This window comes from Balaenoptera ricei, chromosome 4 (genome assembly GCF_028023285.1).
Source record: "Balaenoptera ricei isolate mBalRic1 chromosome 4, mBalRic1.hap2, whole genome shotgun sequence".
NCBI lineage: Eukaryota > Metazoa > Chordata > Mammalia > Artiodactyla > Balaenopteridae > Balaenoptera > Balaenoptera ricei.
The window spans coordinates 100,209,921-100,234,274 of NC_082642.1; the positions used below are offsets into that span (position 1 = coordinate 100,209,921).

General features: G+C 33.7%; 1 protein-coding gene across 12 annotated transcripts in view; it reads left to right on the top strand.

Moving 5' to 3' along the window:
- Positions 1-24,354, top strand: part of ZBTB20 (zinc finger and BTB domain containing 20) — a 784,241-nt gene that overhangs the window by 104,643 nt on the left and 655,244 nt on the right. For 9 of the 12 annotated variants that reach the window (XR_009502940.1, XR_009502941.1, XM_059921075.1 and 6 more), the window contains one exon: positions 14,496-14,588. The exons of the other annotated variants lie outside the window; for them this stretch is intronic. The gene's annotated coding sequence lies outside the window, so the exon portion shown is untranslated. The remainder of the gene's footprint in view (positions 1-14,495; positions 14,589-24,354) is intronic. 12 annotated transcript variants of the gene reach the window in all.

Here is a 24,354-nt window from a genome sequence, read left to right on the forward strand (position 1 = left end):
AGGAAGAAACAGTAAACTTGTATCAAAATGTTTTCCTTCATTTTAAACTATTTTATCAGAATGACCTGTAAGACCATCCAAAACCAATAATAACTGAGGTTATTTCTAGATAATACATCTTTCTTAAATAGTACTTTGTTGTTTAAAATAAATAATTGGGAGTGTGCCCCATAAATGGAGACTCTCTTCTGAGAAATAATATTGAGAAACAGTTTACCTTATATTCTAGAATATACTATATTTTCTCAATACCTCCTGTTTGTCTAGATGCTAGAGATATAAAAGTAATCACCAAATACTCCCTGTACTCAAAGAACATGTGGTTCAGAGGGGGAGACAGACCGGTCATTGGACATTTTCATTACTCTGCAATAATTGCTATGGAAACAAGTTACCTCAGAGAGATATGGAGGCATATAGAAGGGTAACTAACCCAAGCCAGGCAAGACTTCCTGTAGGACATGATGGCTAAGATGACACTGAAAAGGAGTTAGTCAAAGATAGAAGTGTTAACGATATTGTAGAACAGAAAACAGCTTGTCCAAAAGCCTGGAGGCTTAAAAAAAAAAGAGTGTGTGACAGGTTCGTGAGTGTGTAGACACTTCAATATGGCTGATGTTTGGAAGTAAGAGTGTATGTACTTGTGAAAAATGAATTTGTATAGGTAAGCTTTAAAAATGCATGGATTTTTATAAATGCCTTTTTAGTCTTTAATACATACCCTTTTGTAGATCATCTAAAAATTACTATTTTAAGACAGTTAAGAAATACTCAATTAAAATGAAAATAAAAATTGAAAAATACTCACATCTTTATAAACAAAGGACAGATCATTGATTTTGCTTCCTATGTGTGTGAGCAAAGACTGATGGATGACCTTTCATAATAGTCCTTAATACATAACTGTGTGAGAGTAACAATTGTGAATTCAGTTCATTTTGTGAAGCTTATGGTTGCTTTGAAATGTACACAGTAAAAATCATCTCAACATTTGTTTTAATTAAGCCAAGATTATTTATCTTACCTGAAATGACACCTACTTCTGTTGGGATATTATTATAATTATCATTATGATTTATCAATATAAATCATATAAACCCGAGGCCCTGACTTTGGCATAGGTTTTAAACCACATTAAGTAGGCAGACCTTGAGATGGTCTTGAAATGGGATGTTGCATAGGCGTGTGTGGGAACTTTTCTGTCTTAGCCAAATTAATTCAGGAATAAAAGGCTAATTGAATTGAAATAGAAATAATAGATTTTCCTTGTATAAAGAATAATAGATATTCTTCAAATAAAAGGAGAATTGGTATTTGATATAGAAAAATTTTTCTGCAGTTAATAATTATTTGTTTTGTTTATTCCAACTTCATGATCATACTATCTCTGGAATCAGGGAAGTACCACAATTACAGGTAGTTGCATAGGGAACAAGCATTGTAAACACCCAATTCCACCATCATAAGGTAAACTTAGATATGGGAGCAGGCTGTTCATCACCAATTAAATCATAATTTGTTTTTGTTGACTAAATTGTGACAACATTCTGACACAGCCTTAGATTCTTTGTGTTTCTGTTTCCTATAAAATATAATTTCAACCATATATCAGAAAACACTCAATTTAATAACTAGAGAAAAAATTTATAGTCTGTACTCTTGAGTACATTATTTTTTCCTGAGGAAATTTTGGTTGCAATATGTGTAGGGTAAGGAAACTCAGCAGGGGAAAGAGTAGGAGGTAGCTTCTTCATGTTATATTTGTTAACCAAACAAGCCTATAGAACATTTGTATTTGGGGCAGAAATGTCTGGTGTTCACGAAAGCAGAACCTCTTACAGTGTCATTAAAAATGAGTAGAAAAAAGTTATTACCACTTCAGACATTATGTCAATACTGCAGGAGAAAAAATGAATTGATGAAAGTTGATAACAGAAGAAGGAAAGACCTATTTGTTTTGAAAGAACCTGGATTGCATATTTACAATTTTCATTCTTCTTGGTTCTACAACCATCCCCTCCTAGGCCTCTCATTTTGCAATATGTTTAAAGAAGCCATGGTACTGTGACTGAAGTGTATGGTCATTAGAAGGTGAGAATTTACATAAGAATTTGTATCTTTAGGTGCCACACACATGCATGAGCTTGCTGTAAAAATAAAACAAACATTTAGAAACAAAATCTACTGAAATCACATCTACAGTGTGGTGTTCTGTTTTGCTTGTTTGTTTGAGCTATTGCTCAAAGGAAGATCCTTTTCAGATGCCACACAAGCCATTTTATACTGCAGACTGGATTGTGTATCTGAGTTTTATTACTCAAGAAATCCATTGAATGTAACTGTGGCTGGTGTTTTCTTTCACAGTGTTTCATAATAAGGTATTTGGATGAAGCATGTTTTTCAGTCACAGATGACAGCAAGGAAGATTGTTTATGATGTGAATGAGTTGCTATTTTTGAAAGTTTCTCAATTACTTAAAGTAGTTTTCTTATGTATAGTAAAGATTTGTTTTAGCTGCATCATCTATCCTAACTCAGACTTCTGGGTTTTGTCCTCTATATCAGTATTTTCCTAATTTGTTGCCAGTGGACCTGGCAAGTTATCAAGGGCTCCATGAATTTTGGTAGTTTTAGAGAAAAAAAAAGCAATGAAATAGTTTTGTTCACACTAATTTTACAGTCATTTCACAATATAAGAAATTATACTTTCACAGACTTTGTGCTTAAAGTTCACATATGTATTGCAAAGACAGCTTATCTCAACCGATAATAATAGGATACAGTATTGATATGTCTTGGCTGATATGTTTTTATATAACTTGCAGATGTTTGTTGTTACTTTTCTGTTATATTCCCAATTGACAAAAATGTATTAGTAGATAAAAATAGATTCATTGAAATATAAAGGTATTGGTGAAATTCTTAACTAAATATTTCAAAACAATATTACAAATATAAATAGTGAATATTCTGGAGCAATATAGACCATATATTTACTGTATGCTGGGAAAAGTGAATATGCAGTTGTGACGATTTCATACATGCACTTTAAACAGTACAAGTAGAAAAGCCCAATGATAAATACCAGCAGTACTTTCTCCGACTGGTTCCTAGTGTTGTCTTTTCTCAAACTTTGTCAAATAATGAAAGGAAGTTATTGAAACCTTTTGTCATTTTTAACACTTTCTGGTACAAAACTTGATGACTTTTGTTGCCAAGGGTGAAAAGATAAAAACTACAAAGGCTTAATTCAAATTTGTACTCCTCAAAGAAAAACAGATACAAGTAATGCACAGGATTGCTTTAAAACTGTTAAATCAACCTTAAAGTTAGTGACAAATAAGCTTAAAGAGAAAGTGGAAGAGGCTATTGATAAAATTACATTATCAAATCACATTGTTTGATTTTGGATTATATCAACACATTAATACAATGTGGAAAAACAGATACCATCTAATGTATGTGCTAGCAGATAATTAAATTTTAAGTTGGAAGGTCTAAATCAGCTCTTGACATTTGTGCTGAGAATATCTAAGGGACAAATACTTGCTTTTTCTTCTGTTTATCACTAAAAACCCACACTCTACAATAGAGATTTGTATTTGTTTGTTTTTAATAATTATTTTCTGAGCTGTAATGTTGACTGGAAAATTGTCATTGCTACAGTATGGAGAACAGTCTTGCCCATAGCAAGGCGAGATTTTGTTATATGTGAATTAAAATGGCTTCTCTTAAAAGCTAATTCATAAACTACATTGGCAAATATGAATGAAGGATGAGAGAAATATTTCTTCTTAATACTTATAATGGTAAAGACTATTTCAATAATTGCAAGTAGCATAGTCAAGGTGTACATATTAGTTCTTAAGTAGACTTAAGTTATTAATTTAGGGTCAACATGATTTTTAGTTGAGATAAGAAAACAGGATTTCTTCAGAATACAAACTCTGGTGCAAATGGCTCCATGATCACTGAGAGCATGACCCTTACTCAACATTTGATGTCTTCTTTCATTTTGAGGGCAAAGGATTGATGCTGAATTTTTAATGTGCCCAAGGATGAATTAATAATCCAAGTTGAAACCTTCAGTGTTTGAGGTTTGAATAATTGTTGACACAGCACCTGATACATACTGAAGGTAGTTCTCAAAGAGAAATTCCATAACTTCAGGCTTAACAGTTATTATAAGTAACCCAGAATTACCTGACAGAGCCACCTCTAACTTGCTCCTAACCCCAAAGACCTATAATGGTAAATCATGATTCTCTGTTCAGTTAAAAAAAATTAAAAAATGGTTTCTGTATAAAATTTTTAGTTGATCTATGGCTCAAACAACTCATCATTGAGCCAGATAAAGATACATTGATTAAAGACTGCAAATGGTAGCATTCTTTCAACTGAAATTGGTGGTCCGTGTTTGTTGAGCCCATGTCAGGTGATCTAGCAGAAATGAACAGTTTGAGAAACAGTCTTAGAATTTTACGATATGAGAATAAAGAGTAGAGAAAAAAGATTCAGATCAGAATTTGAGTTTAGGGGTAAAATATGAAAGTGGTAGAGACAAAGAAATATCTCTGTCCTGAAAATTTTTTCCAAATTTTCTGAAAGGGAGGGTTAAATCCTATACTCATATCCCCTTCCTCTCTTATTTAGTTTTTCTTCACCTGTTATAAGCTCTTCCCTATTAGTGACATTCTGGAGAATATGTAGCTCTCTGAATTTGACTGAATTGATCACATTTAGTTGATTGCCAGTTTTTTTCTTTTTTCTTTTTTATTTAAGAAACTGTAAAGTCAGTATATGCAATTTAAATATCAGTAGACAAATTTCTTCTGTACAAATATAGTTTTAGAAAAGTGTATTTTCTCTGTATTCTTTTTAATATTTTTTATTGAATTATCATTGACATACAGTATATACTAGTTTCAGGTGCACAACATAGTGATTCAATATTTTTATACATTATAAAACGATCACCACAATAAGTCTAGTTACCATCTGTCACTATACAGTTATAACAATATTATTGACTGTATTCCCCATGTTGTACTTTACATCCCTGTGGCTTACTTATTTTTTAGCCGGAAGTTTGTACCCCTTAATCCCCTTCATCTATTTCACCCATCTCCCCACCACCTTCCCTCTGGCAACCACCAGTTCTCTGTATCTATGAGTCTGTTTCTGTTTTGTTTTGTTTCGTTTGTTTGTTTTATTGTTTAGATTCCACCTATAAGTGAAATCATATGGGATCTGTCTTTCTCTGTCTGACATTTCAGTAAGCGTAATACACAATAGGTCGATCCATCTTTGTATTTTTTAATAGATATAAATTTTATTTAATTCAAATGAAAATAGCTCTATTGTTTTAGATATTATAAAAATGAAACATACTTATTGTAGAAAACCCAGTCATTGCAAAAAAATTATATAGACCAAAGAAAAATCACCTGACTCTTTTAGTATTTTTTAATATATATAATATGTATATGTGTATATATATTTATATATGTTTACATCTATATATAAAAAAGATCATATGCTACATTTTTTATAGTTGGTTGGAATTTGATATAGGGAAATTGAAGAAGAATGTTAAATAATTATTAACTTCATGAATGGGATTGATAAGTTCTTACAGGAAATTGAATATTGGATACCATAGAGCTTTTTGTAGTCCTCTTTGTGACATGAGGATACTTCTGTGAGGGTAACATCAGAGGAAGCCCAAATATGATTTGCTACTTTCTTCCCTATGTTTTATGGATGTAGCACATTGCTTGCTGAGGTTGATGTTGGAAGAACATTCTTCCTTCTTATTCACAGTCACACCATTTCGTTTCTATAGCTCTACCCATGCAGAACAACAAGAGCTCTAATTGCAACAGCACCAACAAATGTTTGAGTGCATACTGTGTCACTGTTCTAGGTTCCTTACAAGCATTATTTCATTCAGTCCTCACAGTATCCACATAATGTAATCATTGTGCCCATTTTAGAGGAGAGGAAACTGAGACTTTTATAGGTTAAAAACAGCCTGAGTTTTTAATAACTCTTCCTAAACAGTTAACAACAAAACTCTATCCCAGGTATGCTTTATACTTGACACTGCCAATTGTGATTTAATCAGTGAACAGCAGGCTCTGGCATTTGTATGTTTTATTTACTTATTTATTTATTTAGTGTAAAGATTTTTATTTTGACAATATTTGTAGTGCCAAAACACTGGAAATAGCTTGAATATTTATCAGAAGAGTATGGGATGAAGAAGAACTGTATACCCATTGCCTGAAATACTATGTAGTAATTAATATGTTGATATATATAAATAAATGAAAGTGCAACGGTGTTAGTATAATATATATTCTCATTTTTGTAAAAAAGGGGGGGTCCTTATATATGGTATTTTATAAAAATGTAAAAAGATACATCAAACTGTATTGCTCTTTAGTGGGTGTTATTGGAAGGAGGAGAGAACACTCATTTTTTGTTTTGGTACTTCAGTATTGTTTGATTTGAAACAAAGAGCATGTTCTAATTTTGTAATACATTTTAAGTAATAAAATAAAAATGTAGAAAGATAAAAATTATGAGAAGGAAAAAATCCTTCAATTTAGCAATAACTTTCAAATGATACTTGGATACATGGAGAAAAGGGAACACTCTTGCGCTGTTGGTGGGAATGTAAATTGATACAACCACTATGGAGAACAGTATGGAGATTCCTTAAAAAACTAAAAATAGAACTACCATACGACCCAGCAATCCCACTACTGGGCATATACCCTGAGAAAACCATAATTCAAAAAGAGTCATGTACCACCATGTTCATTGCAGCTCTATTTACAATAGCCAGGACATGGAAGCAACCTAAATGTGCATCATCAGATGAATGGATAAAGAAGATGTGGCACATATATACAATGCAATATTACTCAGCCATAAAAAGAAACGAAATGGAGTTATTTGTAGTGAGGTGGATGGAGTTAGAATCTGTCATACAGAGTGAAGTAAGTCAGAAAGAGAAAAACAAATACCGTATGCTAACACATATATATGGAATCTAAGGGAAAAAAAAAAAAAAAAGGCCATGAAGAACCTAGTGGCAAGATGGGAATAAAGACACAGACCTACTAGAGAATGGACTTGAGGATATGGGGAGGGGGAAGGGTAAGATGTGACAAAGTGAGAGAGTGGCATGGACATATATACACTACCAAACGTAAAATAGATAGCTAGTGGGGAGCAACCGCATAGCACAGGGAGATAAGCTCTGTGCTTTGTGACCACCTAGAGGGGTGGGATAGGGAGAGTGGGAGGGAGGGAGATGCAAGAGGGAAGAGATATGGGAACATATGTATATGTATAACTGATTCACTTTGTTATAAAGCAGAAACTAACACACCATTGTAAAGCAATTATACTCCAATAAAGATGTTAAAAAAAATGTACATGATTTTGAAACAGACTTATACTTCTCTCTTGCCTGTCTTCTCTTAACTCTGCTCCTCTAGTTAAAGTGATGATATATATAGTAAATGGGGAAAAGTGGGGTGGATCTTAGAAGAAATCATTCACATTGTGGAATATACCAAATAATTAAGATTTGACTTTGACTGTTTCTGAGTCCGAATTTTCAAGGACCAATTCTGGTTTGGAGAGCTGATTCCCTCTTTCCCTGCTAATACCCCTTCACCTGAGAGTTTCTCTGCTCTTCCACTCTCTCTGCACCCTATGCCCCATGCCTTCCTATTTCTCATACTGTCCACACTGACATCCCCAGATCACCCTGTCTCTGACCTAATCCCCTCTTTCATTGATGTATAATTGACTTACAATATTATATTTGGTTCATATGTACAACTTATAGTGATTGGATATTTTTATACATTGCTGAATGATCACCAGTCTAGTTACCAACTGTCACCGTAGAAAGTCGATATTATTGACTATATTCCTGATGTTGTACAGTAGATCCCTGTGACTAATTTACTTTATAACTAGAAATTTGTACTACGTAATCTCCCTCACCTATTTCACTCATCCTCCCACCCCCCTACTTCTAGCAACCACCAGCTTGTTCTCTGTATCTGTGAGTCTGTTTATGCTTTGTTATGTTTACTTGATGTTCTGTTTTTTAGATTCCACATATAAGTGAAATCATTTGGTATTTGTCTTTCTCTGTCTGACATTTCACTCAGCATAATACCCTCTCAGTCCATCCATGTTGTTGCAAATGGAAAGATTTTATTCCTTTTTAAGGCTGAGTAATATTCCTTTATTATATCTCTCTTTATTATACACCTATAAATGTATATCCCCCACATCTTCTTTATCCATTCATCTATTCGTAGACGCTTAGGTGGCTTCCATATCTCAGCTATTGTAAATGATGCTTCTGTGAACATAGGGGTGCATATATCTTTTCAAATTAGTGTTTTCGTTTTCTTCAGAAAAATACCCGGAAATGGAATTGCTAGATCGTATGGTAGTTCATTTTTTAATTTTTCAAGGAACCTCCATACTGTTTTCCATACTGGCTGTACCAATTTACATCCCCACCTTCAGCGCACAAAGGCTCCCTCTTCTCCACATCCTTGCCAACATTTGTCATTTGTTGTCTTTTTGATAATAACCATTCTGACAGGTATGAGATCATATCTTATTGTGTCTTGGTTTGCATTTCCCTGATGATCAGTGATGTTGAGCATCTTTTCGTGTGTCTTTTGGCCATCTGTATGTCTTCTTTGGAAGACATTCAGGTCCTCTGCCCATTTTTTAATCAGGTTTTTGTTGCTGCTGCTGTTGTTGTCATTGAGTTATATGAGTTCTTGGTATATTTTGGATATTAACCTTTTATCAGATATATCATTTGCAAATATCCTCTCCCATTAAGTAGGCTTCCTGTTCCCTTCACTGTGCAAAAGCTTTTTAGTTTGATATAGTCCCATTTGTTTATTTTTGCTTTGGTTTCCCTTGCCTGAAGAGACATTTCCAAAAAAATATTACTAACTGATGTCAAGGGCATACTGCTTGTTTTCCTCTAGGAGTTTAATGATTGCAGGTCTTACAGTTAAGTCTATAATCTATTTTGAATTTATTTTTATATATGGTCTGAGAAAGTAGTCCCGTTTGATTATTTTGCATGTAGCTCTCCAGTTTTCCCACACCTTTTATTGAAGAGGCTGCCTTTCCTCCATTGTATATTCTTCTCTCCTTTGTCATAGATTAATTGACCATATAAGCCTGGGTGTATTTATGGGCTCTCTGTTCTGTTCCATGATCTGTTTTTGTGCCAGTACCATACTCTTTTGATTACTTAGCTTTGTAGTAGTCTTAAGTCAGGGAGTGTGATTCCTCCAGCTCTGTTCTTCTTTCTCAAGATTATTTTGGCTTTTTGGGGTCTTTTGTATTTCCATACAAATTTTAAAGTTATTTGTTCTAGTTCTGTGAAAAATATCATTGGTATTTTGATGGAGATTACATTGAATCTGTAGGTTGCCTTGGGTTGTGTGTTCATTTTAACAATATTAATTCTTTCAATCCAAGAACGTGGTATATCTTTCCATCTGTTTGTGTTGTCTTTAATTTCTTTCATCAGTGTCTTATAGTTTTCTGAGTACTGGTTTTTACCTCCTTAGGTAAGTTGATTCCTAGGTATTTTATTCTTTTGATGAGATGATAAATGGAGTTGTGTCCTTAATTTCTCTTTCTGACAGTTTGTTGTTAGTATATATAAATGCAACAGATTTCTGTATATTAATTTTGTATCGTGCAAGTTTACCAAATTCATTGATGAGCTCTAGTAGTTTTCTGGTGACATCCTTAGGATATTCTATGTATAGTGTCATGTCATCTGCAAACAGCGACAGTTTTAACCTCTTCCTTTCCAGTTTTCATTTCTATTTCTTTTTCTTCTCTGATTGCTGTGCCTAGGACTTCCAAAATTACTTTGAATAAAAGTAGTGAGAGTGAGCATCCAAACATTTAGAGAAGAGTTAACACGTATCCTTCTTAAAGTATCCCAAAAAACTGTAGAGGAAGGAATGCTTCTGAACTCATTCTATAAGGCCAGCATCACCCTGATACTAAAACAAGTCAAAGATATCGCACACCAAAAAGCAAATTACAGGCCAATATCACTGATGAACATAGATGTGAGAATCCTCAACAAAATATTCGCAAACCAAATCCAATTAAAAGTATAATACACCATGAGCAAGTGGGATTTATCCCAGGGATGCAAGAATTTTTCAGTGTCCGCAAATCAATCAATATGGTACACCACATTAAGAAATTGAAGAATAAAAACCATATGATTATCTTAACAGATGCAGAAAAAGCTTTTGACCAAATTCAACATCGATTTATGATGAAAACTCTCCAGAAAGTGGGCATAGAGGGAACATACCTCAACATAATAAAGGTCATATATGACAAAGCCAGAGCTAACATCATGCTCTGTGGTGAAAAGCTGTTCATCCATTCTTTCTCCTGAGTTCATGAACGTCTTTATGATCATTACCTTGAACTCTTTATCAGGTAGATTGCTTATCTCTACTTCACTTAGTTCTTCTTCTGGAGTTTTGTTTTGTTCCTTCATTTGGAATATATTCCTCTGCCTCCTCGTTTTTCCTAATTCTCTGTGTTTATTTCCAGGTATTCAGTAAGTTAGTTACATTTCCTGATGTTGTAAATGTGGCCTTGTATAGGAGGTGTCCTATGGGACCCAGTAGCACACTCCTCTCTGGTCACCAGAGCTATGTGCTCTAGGGATACTCCCTGTGTGGCCTTCATGGGCCTTTTTGTTGTGGTGAGGTCAACTACTGTGGAAGTGCTGGTAGGCAGTGTGGTACCCAACCCAGTTGGCTGCCAGGCCCTGCCACCTGCAGTGGCTGCCAGCTCAGTGTGGGTCAGGCCGGGTCCCAGTGTGCTGGCTGTGGGGTTTCACTGGGTCAGGGCTAATGATGGTCTGCTAGTGGGCAGAGCCAGGTCCCAGCACATCTGGCTCTGGGGCTGGTGCCAGCCTACTGGTAGGTGGTTCCAGGTCCCAGGCAGCTGGCTACAGAGCCAGGGGGCCAAGGATTGGTGGCAGCTTGCTGGTGGACAGATAAGCCCCCAGCACTAACAAGCTAAAGGAAGGACTCCAGAATGACACTTGCCAGCACCAGTATCCTTGTGGTAGAAAGGGCTATGTCCCCATAGGGAGTCTCAATTGCCTCCTCCTCTCTGGGAGGCTCTCCAACATGAGCAAGTTTTTCTGACCTAGGCTCCTTTCAATTGTTGCCTCTGGAACTCATAGCATGTGAAATTTTGTACACACCATTTAAGAGCAGAGTCTTTGTTTCGTACAACCCTCTTTCTCTCCTGTACTCAAGCTCTACTGACAAAGTCACATTCTGGGGCCTCAGTGCAAAACTCACAGACTGAGGAGCCCAATGTGGGTCTCAGACCCCTCGCTTCTTGGGGAGAACCTCTGCAATTGTGATTATCCTCCCATTTGTGTGTCTTCTACTCAGAGATTTGGATCTTGACTACACCGCCTCTCTGCCTATCCTACTCATCTTGTTGTGGTTCCTTCTTTATACCTTCCGTTATGGAAAATCTTTTCTGCCCCTCTTCAGGTTGTTCTTGTAGATGGTTGCTCTTTTAGTAGTTGTAATTTTGATGTGCATGTGTGAAGAGGTAAGCTTAGGGTCTTTCTACTGTGTCATCTTAGCCACACCAGCATTGGTATGTTTCTAAAAGTTCAAAGTGATTCTTACGGATAGCCATGATTAGATATTACTGACATAGATAATGGCCAAAGTAGTTTCATTTTTTGCAGAATTTTAGTAAATAGCCATTAAAGTCCACAAACTAATATGATGTGATTTAGCTGTCTGTTTTTTAAAATTATTTTTAAAAATTTTAGTGTTTATTTCACCTTCAGGTTACGCAGGTAATAGGACTGAGCCACATTAGGCTTTAACTTCACATTTAAGGTCTGAAGCTTGGAGAAAAGTATGTGTGACACCTAGAAACAAAATGATTTACTGCTTACCTCTGTAAATCAAAATCAGTGCTGTGGATTAAGTGATTTGTTTTTCTCGCTCGGAAATAAAAGAGGGCAGAAGTAGGCTCACTGGCAGCAACATGCCAATGTTTAGTCTTATATGATTTGAAACCTCTTGGAGAGTAAATCCTGAAAATAGGGCTTATAAATTCAAGGAAGTAGAAACAATAGAGGATGAAGAAAGAGACACAGAAAATGTAAAGTAAAACCATACCTCAAAACTGCTCTTATGTAGTTGATGAACTCTTTCTTGGCTACAGCTACCTTTTTATAATTCGTTTATGGAAGTTATAAACTCTTTCAGAGAATATATTTTCAGGGTTAAACTATTTTTTTAAGTTATCACATATGAAATGTGCTGGTTCATTCTGGTATCATATAAATTATAAGTCAAGATTTGAAATATTGTCAACATGAGACTTTATGAGTAAAAACAATATCTCCAGGGTAAAGCAAGGAAATGGATGTATATTTCTAGAAAGATGTAGCGAGAATCTGGAAAAATCAGAATTTCTAGAGATAGAAGTTACTGAAAAAGTTTCAAGTGACATATCTGTAGATAATTATTTTCTCCCTTTGTGTTAAATCAAAAAGTTAGATTTACCTTTGTATTACAACACTTATGATCAAAGGTATTAGGCCCTATTCTTTGCATAACTTTTTTTTTAGTTTGGTTGCAGAAATGTAGTATGATGATAAAGTATGAGAAATATGTAGCTTCTTGATGTAGACCTCATGAACATTTTTCAAATTTTCAAAAAAAGTTACCTCTCACTTATAGAATAAACTCTCTGAGTAAAAAAAAAAACTTTTTATTGTCATAATCTAGGATGAGTTATTATAGATATTCCCTTAGAAAATAGAGGAAGACCTTCTGTACTACTAAATATACGATTTCACTCTTAAGTATTCAAATTTTTGTGCCTATTTTTAAAGGTATGATGATGCAGGGCAGGCAGAACTGACTTCTCCGTAAGGAGTATATAGCCACTTGAAATTTTTTAGGTCCTAAGTTACAAATCATTTCTGTGTGTCTTGTCAATCATCTCATCAATAAATTATCAACTCCAACCAAAAAAAATGTAAAGAATTTCTTCAATGTAAATTTCCTGGTGGACTTAAATATTGGTCATCATTTTCTTTGGCATGAAAATTCTTCCAAAATAAATCTCAGAAAAGGGTGCAATCCAATTTATACTATTTGCATTCTCTTTTTCTCTATTTTCCATAGAATTGCATAGAGTCATTTGGTTCTGTCATCTTCTTATCTTAACTTTGTCCTAGTTCTGCAACTGTTTTCAGTTGTGAAACATGACAAAGTGAACCAAGGACTGGACTTATAATCAGAAACAAGAGGTTTGGCTTTGGCACTATCATTTATTAACTGTAACATAAACTGAGCATGTAATCTAATTTATATGAGCCTGTTTCATTCCTGCTAAAATGAGAATAGTAATGTTTGTTGATATAGTCATGATGGGTATCAAGACAGAGAGGAGACGTGATGAATACAAAACGGCTTTACAAATTTTAGGGGGTGTACACATGTATTTATTATTATTTCAAAATAAATGACAACTTCTACAAGAGAAATTAAAAAGCCCAATGAACTAAAGGTTGTACTTTTAGTTTGATCTAGATATCTTTATCCTCCTTGAGTTAAATGCCTTTTCCCCTTTATGCATCAACATGGTCTTTAACTCTTTAAAAGTGCTTATTCCCTTTACAGTAATATACTTCATACCAATCAGTCCAAATAAGATTCATTCTTTTAATGGAACTTTTGAGTATAAGAATTATTTAAGTCAAAAATAGAGGCTCAGAAATAATAACTGATATTATAAATAATTGGACACTCTATTCTGCCGTCTGGTGCCTATTAACTTACCCTTGCTGATGCCAGTATTTGGAGAATTCAACTCCCCCTGAAATATGTTTCAAAGAAAAAAAAATATTTGAAAGAAATGAATTTCTTACACTGTCACTCATAAATTTTTTAAAATGCGAATCTGATCATGACACCCTTCTACCTGGAAACATCTTCTTTTTGTGCTCAAGGTAAACACAAATCCTTATATTGGCCTCAGGTATTTAACCACAAACTACTTCATCAATCTTATTTTCATTATCTCCTCACTACATGTCTTACACTTAGCCTTATCAAATTTTTTGCCATTTCTCCTAAACACATCATGTACTTCCATTCCTCAGAGAACATGATGCTTCCTCTACCTAAAATGTCATTGTCTTCTCTTATTACCTAGTGAAATTCTAGTAATTTTTTAAAAATCCAGCTCAAATATCAATTCCTCTGTGAAATCTTGCCTGATTCTCCTGGGAAAGTTAAACATCATTTCAGTATGCTCTCAGAGCACATGCTTCTAGAATAAGACCCAATACTCTGTAAAATGACAATTTGTGTGTGTGTCTACTTATTCCAACAGATTGTAAGCAGAGGCCCTATCTTGTTCTCTCTTTTTGTCTGCCACCTTGCAGTGAAGACGTGGATGGACCTAGAGACTGTCATACAGAGTGAAGTAAGTCAGAAAGAGAAAAACAAATATTGTATATTAACGCATATATGTGGAATCTGAAAAAATTGGTATAGATGATCTTATTTACAAAACAGAAATAGAGACGCAGACGTAGAGAACCAACGTATGGATACCAAGGGAGAAAGGGGGGGAGGTGGGATAAATCGGGAGATTGGGATTGACATATATACACTATTGATACTATGTATAAAATAGATAACTAATGAAAACCTACTGTATAGCACAGGGAACTCTACTCAGTTCTCTGTGGTGACCTAAATGGGAAGGAAATCCAAAAAAGAGAGGATATATGTATACATATAGCTGATTCACTTTGCTATACAGTAGAAACTAACACAACATTGTAAAGCAACTATACTCCTATAAAAAAATGTTTAGAAATAAAAAAAATCAACGACAGCTCTTGAAAAGCAATCACCATTGCACAAACTACTTATTAAATGGGAAAAAGAACAACTTTTTAATATTTTGCTAATAAAAATCAGACAATAATAGATTGATAACTGCAGATTTCAGGCACCATGAGAAAAACATCCATGGCTCAGCAAGATTAAATATTTCAGTTCTTAGCTTTGAGAAGAATCATAGAATCATATGGTAAAATTGCTGTTAAGGGTAATCTAGTCCAACTCCCCACATTGTGAACAGACACCTCCAGTTTCCATATTCTCATTAATATCTCAGGTGAGATATCATATTGTGTGTGAGCAATTCTTATGTTAAGAAGTTCTTATTTACTTTGAGTTGAAATCTATATCTAGTATTCTCAACCCATTATTTTAGTATATCCCTTGAGGCCATGCAGAGTAAATCTAATATGAAGTTTTCAAATATTTGGAACCTTTCTTACTCTAATTATTCCCCCAATCCCATAAGTAGTAACATGCAATTCCCTTGATTCTTTCAACTATCTCTTGTCTGTTGTGATTCTAGTCTTGCACCATTTTTGTCCCCTTTCTTCAAATATTATAGTAGTTCTGGGTCACTCTGTATCACAACATTGATCATGTCATCTGATCATTGTTGACGAGAGTGGGAATGTTATCTCTCTCATTCTAGATACTGTTATTCTGTTAGCACAGTTTAAGATTTAATCTGATTTTTTTAAAATGTTCGTGTCACACAGTTGACTCATATTGACCTTACTGGAGATATTATCTCTTTCTAAGGATACAGTAACAGTTCACTGAGATATTATCTAATAATAATATTAGAGAAGAAGCCAAGTAATCTTCAGTAAAGAAGGAGAAAAAATTAAACAAAAGGGCAACAATTGTGTGAATTAAATATAGACACCATGCACTGGCTAAAAACTATTGAAAATATTATGCTAAAATGCTAAATTTTTAGATTTTGCCACTTTCATATTGCAGACATATTAAGCAAAGTATTTAGTAGTTTTTAGAACTACAATATAATTTAAATTTCAGTATTTTTAGCATTTCCATTGAATATAGCACAACAATGTTAATAATTTATAAAAGCATATATTTTTTATGGAATTTGTGATTTCTCTAAGTTTGGATACATTCTTATATTCAGAGATAAACTTGTTTCAGGAAAATATACCTTCAATTTTATAATAAAAATTCAAGGAAAAATATGATTTATATAGCAAAAAATATCTTAAGAAAACTTCCCTGGGATGAGTTTAGTCCAGTAAACAAGTAATGCATGTTATTTTCACTTCTTACTTTCTTGAATACTTAGGAATTTACTAAGTATGTGCAGTACATTTACTGATGTGACTGGTTGTGTTTCATCTATTTGTTTGTAATTTTTAACTTTCTGTTTAGATTTTAAGCCCTATAAGGCCAAGTCAGTTTTCTTCTTGTGTTGTATTTGCTCTTTTAGTATTTTATGGTGTTATTATGTACTCAAGGAACAAGCTTTGTCATTGAAGATTGTTAACTGGGTTTGTGAATGCTTGCTTTGCTCTCTTCACAAATGCGTTTTGGATTAATGTGTATTGGTTAACCTCCCTTCAAACTTATATAGATTTTCCTTGTAGGTCTTTGAGCCTGTGACGTTTATCATCATATGTAGGCTTTAGATTGGAAGTTTAATCCTGAAAAGCTGCTTATTTCTTTTTTATACATTTGACTATAGCTTAGTCATGTGTGACTACGTAGATGGTAGTGGCACCTGTGTGAAACTTCATTGTTAGAATATAGCTAAATTTTCTATAGTTAGGATAACTGAGTTAATTATTTAATCACAATTTTCAACTCATTTGCACTGTTTAGAAATTAAAATGAAATTCTGTACATTAAAATAATAAACAATAAGTGTTTCTAGTGGTTATTTTTATTTAAAAAATAGCACTAAAAGCAAGATTTAAAGGAATAGCCATATCTAGGGTCAGTTACGTGTTTTTTATATTAATCTCCTGTCAATCACTGCTTAAAACCCCTTCCCACCACAGATTAAGTCATCCAGTATATTCATACTTCTACTCAAAGCCTGCTAGCTCTTATGTGTCTCAGCTCCAGTTGTTTTTTAGAATAGTTTAGATTCAGGTATTTTGTAAGAGGATTTTTGTTTTAAACTACCAACTATATCTAAGTCTTGAAAGTCCTACTTACTTAGTTAAAATTCAAGACTTTGGATAGATGTAGGTTTAACAACTACACTACTCTGTGTTTGTGACTTTGGTCAGTTTTCTTAATCTCATGGTCTTTGTTTCTAAACTAGGTGAACCTCATCAGATTGTTAAGGAAAGAATTGTGATATTTTATGAAGAATGCTGAATATTGTGCTTGTCATTAGAGCTCAGTAAATAATAATTATCATAACTTATTATCATTATCCTATCAGTTTTCTCTGTATCACCCATTTGAATTAATAACTCCCCTGTCTCTTAAAGATTGTCCTGAATGTAGCTCTCGCTTCATTGTAAAACTAATTTCATTCCTTCAGGGATGAAACTGAGTTTTATTTTGGATTGCTTCCTGCTCATCTTAGGGAATATTCTTGGTTTACTTTTTGTACCTTCATGATAAGTTCTCTGAGGGATTAGAATTCTTTCGAAGGATTATTTTTTCATTCTCTTGGCCAAATTAGAAAAAGAAAGTCATACTATTTCTTCAGCCCAATGCCTAGCAGGGTGATTTCCCCATTAATTTTTTGTTTGTTCTTTTTTTGGAGGGGCAAGAGCAAGTAAAAAGTTACAAAGCTCTCCTACCATTTTTACCCATTTTATTTTTATTGTGGTAAAATAAACATAATATAATATTTACCATTTTCAACCATTTTTAAGTGGCACTCATATTGCTGTGCAACCATCACCACCACCCATCTCAAGAACTTTTTTGATTTTGAAAAATTGAAACTATACACATTAAATAATAACTCCACATTCTCCTGTCTCCCCCCATCCCCTGGAAACCATCATTCTACTTTCTGACTCTATGATTTTGACTTCTCTAAGCACCTCAAATAAGTGGAATCATACAGTATTTGTCTTTTTTTGCTTGGCTTATTTCACTTAGCATAATATCCTCAAGGTTCATCCATGTTGTAGCATATGTGAGAATTTCCCTCCTTTTTAAGGCTAATATTGCACTGTATGTATATATTACATTTTGCTTATTCATTCATCCATCCATGGACACTTGGGTTTCTCCTGTGTTTTAGCTATTGTGAATAATGCTATTATGAACATGGGTGTACAAATACCTCTTTGAGACCTGGCTTTCAATACTTTTTAGTATATACCCAAAAATGGAATTGCTGGATCATATGGTAATTCTGTTTTTAACTTTTGGAGAAACTGCCATGTGGTTTTCCACAGTGGCTGTAACATTTTACATTCCCACCAATTGTGTACAAGCGTTCTACATTCTCCACATCCTGTCAACACTTGTTATTTTCTGGAGGGTTTTGTTTTGTTTTGTTTTGTTTTGTATGTTTTGATAGTAGTCATCCTAATGAATACGAGGTAGTATCTCATTGTAGTTTTGATTTGTATTTCCCTAATAATTAGTGATGTTGAGCATTTTTTCATATGTTAATTGGCCATTTGTATATCTTCTTTTGAGAAATGTCTATTCAAGTCTTTTGCCTATTTTTGAATCAGGGTGTTTGTTTATTTGTTGTTGTTGAGTTTTAGGTGTTCTTTGTGTATTCTTGATACCAATCCCTTACCAGATATATGATTTGCAAATGTTTACTCCTATATGTTCCTTTTTTACACTGTTGATAGTGTCTTTTGATGCACAGATTTAAAAAAAAAATTTTATGAAGTCCAATTTGTCTACTTTTTCTTTTGTTGCCTGTGCCTTTGGTGTCATATCCAAGAAACCATTGCTAAATCCAATGTTGTCAAGCTTTTATGCTGTGTTTTCTTCTAATGTTTTATAGTTTTAGGTCTTGCATTTAGGTCATGGATCCATTTTAAGTAATTTTTGTATATGGTGTTAGGTAAGGGTCCAATTTCATTCTTTTGTATAGGGATATCCAGTTTTCCTAGCACCATTTGTAGAAAAGACTGTCTTTCCCATTGAATGGTCTTGGCACTCTTAATGAAAATCATGTGACCATAATATGTGAGAATTTATTTCTGGACTCTAGTCTATTTTATGGTTCCATGTGTCTTTCTTTATGTTCTACCACACTGTTTTGAATACTATAACGTTTTAGTAAGTTTTGAAATCAGGAGATATGAGTCTTCCAGCTTCGTTATTCTTTTTCAGAATTGTTTTGGCTATTCAGGAATATTGTGTATTTGTCTTTTACCCCATAATTTTTTTTTTTTTTAAATAAATTTATTTATTTATTTATTTATGGCTGTGTTGGGTCTTTGTTTCTGTGCGAGGGCTTTCTCTAGTTGTGGCAAGCGGGGGCCACTCTTCATCGCTGTGCATGGGCCTCTCACTGTCACGGCCTCTCCTGTTGTGGAGCACAGGCTCCAGACACGCAGGCTCAGTAGTTGTGGCTCACGGGCCCAGTTGCTCCGCGGCATGTGGGATCTTCCCAGACCAGGGCTCGAACCCTTGTCCCCTGCATTAGCAGGCGGATTCTCAACCACTGCGCCACCAGGGAAGCCCCCCATAATTGTTTTTGTATGATGAATAACACGTGATTTTTATGGTTTTTTATACATCAAACATCTGCACTTCTATCCCCAGCAAATATCTAAAATATTTATGCAACTTGTTCTCTTTGTAGCTACTATATAACTTGTCTCCTCTTGCCTCTTCCCCCTCCCCATATCTCCGGCATCTACATACTTTCCTTTCCCAATTACTCAGGTTTAAAAAATCACAGGTTTCTTTAAAGACCTATAAAGTGATTTCTTCATAATATCCAATCATATCACTCATTCAACCAATAATTTATTGTGTGCTTACTGTCAAAGCAATTTTATAGAAAGAACTCAATCTGGACCTTATTACATAAAACATGCTATTATTTTGCCTTTTATTTCACATGAAAACTTCTATAAAATATATTTTTAAAAGGATTAGGACCACCAAATAGGCCCAAGAAGTCATGATTCTTACCACTGGTTAATTTAACTCATTTAAAACAATTGAATTTTCCCACTTCTCTTGAAAGCTCAAAGGGAGACAATTTTGTCTTGATAGTATGACACTAACTTATCTTTTGATAAATATGTTAAAAGCAACCAGTCTGATGTATTCAGGGTTGGATACCATGCCCTAATTTTTGTTGACTAGTGACCTCTAAAACTTATTACATTTGAGCCCACTTAATATCAAGTCACCTAATGGAAGCACATTTCTTTCTACCGAATCATTTTGTACTAATTCAGTACAATTTTGCCCATTTAATATCAATTGACACTAAACGATTTCCTGTGCAATGTCAATTGAAAATCACTGATTTCCTGCTAATACAGCACTTAGAGTCAATTTCTGTGTGCAGCAAAAGCATTTTTTCAATTAACTACACCATATAATTTTTTGTTTTTAGTTGTTTTCATGTCCCGTATGACAATAGTTTTGTGAAACAAAGACATAAGAAGGAGAAAAAGATGACTTTCTTCCTTGGCATTTAATAATTTAAATATAATGATTTTATTTCTAACCTATAGGAGGTCAATAGCTTATTGGAAAACTTTGGAATATATCAAGCAATGTTGCAGTAAATTGGCATTAACAGTAAATAGTACTGTATGTTTTGGGACATTGTATATACTAGGCTATATGTAGAAAAATGTTTTGACTAACAAAAAAATTCTTACTAGTACCTCCTCTCATGATTTAGCTCAAGAAGACCTATTATTGAATAGAGATGAGGTCATTTAAATATCCTATTATTAGAAAAATGAGGCAATATTACCTTCACTAATTCATGAAAATTCAGAAAGATTCATGGCCTAGCGCAACTAGGTTAACACAGATGAAGCTGTTCTTCTGATGAGATAATATCAGGTTTACTCAGCAAGTGCAAGTATTTCTGTGTTACTCAGTATATATCTCCCATTTTGTATGGTGATGGGGAAGGAAGGAAATTGGAGTTCACTCGCCGTGTCCTAGAGAATAAGGAAGAGATGTATATAAAAACATAGAAAATTATTCAAAGCTATAAATAAAATAACTGTATATTGAAAGTTTATTCAAATACTAAGATTTTTAGCCAAATACATAATAAGATGCCTAATTAGAATAGGGCATGGGCTCTTCCTGTAATAGAGCTCAACATCTGATGAGAGAGAAAATATTCGCAAATGAGAAATAATTAAATAACAATAAACTTTAAGTGATAAATTGTGGGACACAGTATGTAAGTGGTGTATGTCTTTAGATTTTTTAAAAGATCAATATGTACTGAAGGTGCTCTAGGGTGAATCATTGAGTTCTATACTGAAGGAAGTTTCTCAATGTCCCAACAGATATTAATATTATGTAATAATAACTTGATGGTATGCAACAGTGTGCTACTGGTAAACAAAGGAAGGCACCTATTGCAGCCTGGAAATTCAGGGAAAACTTCTTGGTATCTGTAGAGATATAGGAAATGATCCTTGAAAAATGAATAGATGACTAGATGAGAGAGGGAATATCTCTTAGGTCAGAGGGAACTGCGTGAGTAAAAGCATGGAGATTATAAACATGGTGTGTGTGGGAAGCCATTATACCCAAACAAACATATATGTTACAAAGTTGGACTCATAACATATATACTGTTTTGTAACATTTTCTTCATTTAATAGCATACACTGATCATTTTTTCCCAGATTTTTAATTATTTTCACAGGACTTTAAAAATATTGCTACATGGTATTCTGTCACATGTTGCAAATAGCTTTTTCTGAATTTATTATTTGCCTTTTAATGTGTTTTGTTTTTGCTATATAGAACTTTTCATTTTTTATACGTTCAAATCTACTATTTTTTTAAAAACCTGCTATATTTTCCTAATGGCTTCTGCCTTTGCTCTTATGCTTAGAAAGACCTCTCCAACTTAGATTAAAAATCCTCCTATATTTGCTTCTAGTTCTTTTATGGTTTCATTGTTTACATATAACTCTTTAAACCATCTGGAATTTTATTTTGATATACAGTGTGAGATAGGCTCTAAATTTACTCTGTTCTAAATATTTAACCAGTTGTCCCAGCACCATCAATTGAAAAATCTATGTTTTCCCCGTTGATTTGAAATGCATTATTTATCATATGCTAAATACTTAATTTACAAATGGGTTTGTTTCATGCCTTTCTATTCCATTTCCAGCCTTTCTATTTTTTCTCTTCAGTTCTTTCAGTTTTTGTATTCTTTACTTGGACTATGCTATTTAAACAATTGTGGCTTTTACAATACAGTTTAAACCTGTTAAGGAGAGTCCCCTTTTATTATTTTTTCATTTTATAAGATTATTGACTATTTTCATCCAGTTAATCTTCCATAAGAACTTTAGAATAACTTAATCATGGTCCCCCCACCCCACCCCCCCTACACCTCCTGCCCAACTTTAATTTCATTGGACTTCTAATAGGGGTTGCACTATATTTATGAGTTCTTTTGGGGAGAACTGTCATATAGGTTTATTAGGTCGAAAAACTAGAATTGAAACTTTAGGTGAAGGGTCCATTTTAGTTATAGTGACTATACATTACACCTGTAAAGAAATGCCTGTGTTTGACAACAGGTGTTTTTTGTTGTTATTGTTTTGGTTTGGGGATTTTTTTTTTTTGCTCTTGTTATTTTTGCTTTTTATTTTCTATATTTTTCTTTTTATAAACCCACATGTGTTTTTTATGTTGAAAAATAAATTCTTTAAATTTTTTTGTTTACCTAATCAATGAACAGAAGTGAGAAAAGAAGGGAGAGATATTGCTAAAGGGAGGCACAAGGTCAAGGGGATTTGCATTAGGATGAAGGTGATTTACATGTTCTGAAAAATAAGGAGCCAGTAAAGAAGATACTGAAGATAAGGGGAGAGAAGTGATAACTGATAGAGCAAAGTCTCAGAGATTTTAGGAGGGTATAAAAATCAAGTATACAAGTGGAGGGATTGACCTCAAGTAGAAGGATAATGATAGTGGGTTGGAAGATAAATAAATGAAAATACAACATGCATTGAGTCTATCTGATTATCACAATAACTCTATGATTAGGTATTATTGTTCTACGGATGAGGAAATTGAGTTCTAAAGATATTAGGTGAAGAACAATTAATTTTCAGTAAACTTTGGTGAGATGAGATCTGAGATTCATACAATTGAAGTAAGTGAGACATTTATATATTAATGATGAAATGATTTCAAACTACCAGGAGTTATTTGGGATAGATTGTCAGTAAGCACAGTACAGTGAACAGCAGAAGGTGGATGAGGGAGAATCGTCATAAATAGTCCTAGTGAGAATGGACCTTATTTAACTTACTTCAGTTTTCTCCATTTTAAAATATCTTGCCTTGACACCCAATCTAAACATTAGCTATTTCTTAAGCTTCCCATTGAGGCTTGAAATCTGTAAAAATACTCATTCCTGTGTCTTCCATGTCTCTCATTAAATGTCTCTAGATATTTAGATATATCCCTGACTTTGTAACATTCCTTTACATGAATGCTTTTTTCTGTTTATACAATCTTCAATCTATCCACTTAAATTTATTATGCCAATTACTTTGGGTTAGGCATTGTTAACATTGGGGACACAAATATAGAAGAGGTTTCAACTATTAATGCAGACTCCTTCATTATGATATTGCAGAATCTGTAAAATTTCATGTCATAGGAGAATCGGGAAATATTTATGCAAAATCTTCACATAAGTATCAAGCCTGGGAGCAAACACAGAGCTTATTCTGATTTAAACCCTTCATTTTACAGGGGAGAAAACCTAAGTTCACAGATATTAAATTATTTTTTCCTATAAGAATTACATTAAATAATCTCTGTTTTCCTCGATAGGTACAATTTTGATTATGTGATTGAATGAATCATTTTTCTTGATATATTTAAATATGTCTGATTTTATTTTACTCTTATTATTGTGAGAATCATGCATTTCCAATTAAAAAACAGTCCTGTGCTAAATTTTGTATCTGAAGTAAACCTTCATAATAACATCAAACAATAAGGCAAACTTTTATAATTTTAAATCAGTATAGTCCCTTTTAGTAACAGTAGCTACTAACAGTAACTACTACTACTACTAACAATAATAATTAGATTTAATTGTATTTCCTAAGTGAATAAATATGCAGCATGCTGTTTTGTTTAAAAATAATAGTGTCAAGGCATATAAAGGCACGTTTTATGTGGAATTGTTAACC